Raw genomic sequence first — 2,398 nt, forward strand, 5'->3', positions numbered from 1 at the left:
CTGTCTGTCTGTCTGTCTGTCTATCAATCTATTTATTTATTTATCTATCTATCTGCTTTTTCTATATGTCTATATGTCTGTATGTCTACACACACGCACACACACACTCACACACACACACACACACACTGGTAGGCAGACTGTGTTTATGGGAGCAGGGTTGTACTTGAGACCTCTATAACTAAATAATTGATAAAAAGGTATGATCCCGTTAGATGCTTGGTTGTTTTCCTGTGAATACTCATGAACACCATATTCGCGTTGGAGATGAACACTAAGCGTTCGTATTACTTATACATACATGCATATATATTATAGTAAACGCACATATGTTTGTATGTGAGTGAACATGTTTGCTATATGCATATGTGATATATATATGTGACACATATATATATATATACAAGCACACATGCATGGATATATTTATAGACAATATCGCTAAAAGCAATGACACCCAGATGGACTAGGGAGCCTCAACCATGATGTGATCAGTAAATAAATGAATAAAAATGCGTTCGTAAACCGTCGAGTGCGAGTTGGCTCCTCTTTTCTCCCGTATATAGCCTTTCTATGAGAAGTTTATCTGATGATCTTTACCGAATCACAGAGATAGATGGATAAATAGAGAGATAGAGAGATAGACAGATAGATAGATAACTTTCTTTATTGGCCACACAGGGCTGAATTAAGAGGGGACAAATACAAATGTAGAACTTTTCTTTTCGAAGATGGAAAAAAAAAGAACAAAAAAGGAAACAAATGTAAAATTTCACTCAAAAGGGATCGGGAAAAAAATGGGATCAAAAGGGATCGTGTATCACAGAAACAAATATTTTTAACAGTAAGAAACAAAATTAGGTTCGTCCGTGGGAAGAAAAGCTTACAGAAAAGTCCACGGTAACCTCAGTCAGGGAGGGAATAAACACATGAGAGCAAAGTGCTCTCTCTCTCTCTCTTTTACGATTTACAGGATGTGTGTGTGTATTTTCTCGCCCGACATCACAAAATGCGTCTGAATAAACATTGCCGGACAGCAAATAGAGACTCGGACATTGCTTAGAAAATAATTTTCATTTTTAACGTAGTATATAGTACGCATTAAGGATTTTGACCTTTAACTTTTGGGAAAAATGCGGATTATACTCGAGGATTTACAGTATATATATATATATATATATATAATATATATATATATATATATATATACATACATATACACATACAATACACGCATACAGATATAAATGTATAACATGGAAAAATGCGAGCTACACAAATAATAATATTCTTAAGATTATAAAAGCTAGGAAAATAGCAGGACAAGTTATTACATCTGGTAAAAGTACAAAACAAGAAAATTTTTACTTAAAATTTTGCAGCTAATGATAAAATTTCAAATAAAATATTTAGATTTAGAAAATATTAGCTTTAATTAAAACTAAAAATTTTGTTATAAGTTATTACTTCTATTTGCAATTACTTGCAATGTCTATTAAAAATTGAAAATAACACAAAATATTTTCTGCATTTAATAAATTTCATTTTCTTGTTATTATTAATTGATAATTTGAAATTTGAAAATCAATTATAAAAAATTTTAATAGTACATAATTAGTTAGTAAAATAAATAAAATAATATAAAAAATAGTTATACTTTACAGTAAAATCTACCTATAACAACAAATTCACAGTAAAATTTGATTGAGTTATTGCCTAAGTTATTACCAAGTCTTGACATTTTTAGTCTTGTCCGAATGCCTATTTGTACATTGTGAATTTGCCAACTATAGATACTATTCAACTTTGCATATTGGTACTTCTGGCTATCATTTTAAAGTTTCCTGGTGTGTCAATATTTTACCAAAATGATGGTACCTTTTTTAATTATAATGTTACTTTGTAAATTAAAGTCAAATAATTTTTAATATTCAAATTTTATCGTTAGCTACAATATTTTAAGTAAAAAAATTTCTTGTTCTGTACCAGATGTAATAATTTGTAGTAGAGATTGTTTGCCAACATAACATGGCAGTCTTGGTTTAGGACGAATGTTGCTGTAATTTAACCCCAGGAGACCTCGGCTCCAGCTGGCTGTACGACACGATCTGTGTCCTTATATTTTTGAACAAGGGAATCTAGCACCACACCACTCGGCTCAAAACAATATCTGTGTATCGCGATTTCCGGGTTATTTCCCTTCATCAGCACAGAATAATTGTTTGGCTAGTGGTGGCGCTGCAAAATTCCCGTTCGAAATATGTAGTTTTCAAAGTGACTACTATTCACTGATCTATAAATTAGAAAATTACTATTGAGTTGAATGGTGGAGTGCTAGATTCCGTTGTTTAAAAATATAAGGACACAGATTATGTCGTATAGTCAGCTGGAGACGATG

General features: G+C 31.6%; 1 long non-coding RNA gene across 1 annotated transcript in view; it reads left to right on the forward strand.

The window, feature by feature from the left end:
- The first annotated feature begins 2,133 nt into the window (after positions 1-2,133).
- Positions 2,134-2,398, forward strand: part of LOC118764266 — a 13,450-nt gene continuing 13,185 nt past the window's right edge. The window contains exon 1 of the long non-coding RNA XR_005000066.1: positions 2,134-2,326. This is a non-coding gene — a long non-coding RNA (uncharacterized LOC118764266). The remainder of the gene's footprint in view (positions 2,327-2,398) is intronic.

Source organism: Octopus sinensis, linkage group LG7 (genome assembly GCF_006345805.1).
Source record: "Octopus sinensis linkage group LG7, ASM634580v1, whole genome shotgun sequence".
NCBI classification, from domain to species: domain Eukaryota; kingdom Metazoa; phylum Mollusca; class Cephalopoda; order Octopoda; family Octopodidae; genus Octopus; species Octopus sinensis.